Here is a 1,263-nt window from a genome sequence, read left to right as displayed (position 1 = left end):
TTAAGTCAACTAAGGCTAAGTGCGCATTAGTTGATTAAAATGTAGCAAGGGCGTTTCGCCCACGTTGCCTTTGAAGTCACACAGGAGAGGGGGCAGGGATGTCTTCACCCAATGCACATTATGTCATTTGATTTCCCCATGCAAGCGCCCAAAACTATTCAGTGAAGCAGTCGTCTGTGCATATTGTTGTCATCTGCACACACGCTACAGGTGTCTCAAATGTACACACCTCAGCTTAACCACAGTTTATGTTTTTAAATCAGATGGAAAGGAAAATGCACTGAATAGCGGTGTTTTTCAAGAAACTACAGGATACATATGGATTGTGGCTAATGTCACGTGAACACCAGTAGTAAGAGTACACTAGAACTAGAATAAATTGTGATATAGGCACAGCCTAGCACTGCAATCCTAAAGCCAGTTATTGGGAACTCGATGGAATTTACTTTTTGAGTAGACGTTGCAGCAGGAAATGTACACAATTACTGAGAATATTCTAGCAGATTCTTTATTCAGCACTGCAGTCCTGGTACTTACTGAACCTTCTTTTTCATATCTGAAACTTAATCCACCCACCCACTCTCCCCCCTCCCTTCTCCACCTAACATAGATTTCTACTAACTGGTGTTTTTAAAGCCTTTCTCAGCATTGTTAAAAAAATACTAGTATGAGATCCAAGCATTATGCTCTGCTGAGTGAGCATTGTGAATGGCCCTCCAAACTGTGTGCAAGGGTGGGGAGGGGAGGCTCGATAACCTAAATGCACTGATGACAAAACACCCTTAGACATCCCAGTGGGGGGAAGAAAGCATTTAAGTAAACAGTGATTTATGGCGACTCTGTGGGTGCTGCTGAAACAGACAAATTATTGAACGCCTTAAAGGAAAAAACAGAGGTCTGCTGGGAGATTGACGATTAAAAGCCACAGGGAAGTAAATCTTTTTTCACCAGAATGGGAAAGTGTGCTTTTAGGCCCAGGAAGCAGGTCAATATAGGTCAATGCTTGAATTGGAAACATTAAGCCAAGCAACTCCTCTGCCCCTTTGTTTCGTTGTCCCCCCACCCCCTCGCTTGATCCTCCCCCATTGGCAACCAACTGAAACTAGTTTGATATTATTTTGGTATTGCAGAGCCCCCAACAGAGGTTATTAAGTTTGCACAGTTACACAGTAAGACTCCACAAAAGCTTGTGCCACAATTTTATTTACTTATTTATAGCTTGCACTTCCACCGTGAGGCCCCAAGCGGGTTACATGCAGCTCA

Source organism: Podarcis vaucheri (genome assembly GCF_965113315.1).
Source record: "Podarcis vaucheri genome assembly, chromosome: 8".
Lineage (NCBI taxonomy): Eukaryota > Metazoa > Chordata > Lepidosauria > Squamata > Lacertidae > Podarcis > Podarcis vaucheri.
This window is presented reverse-complemented; position numbering follows the sequence as displayed.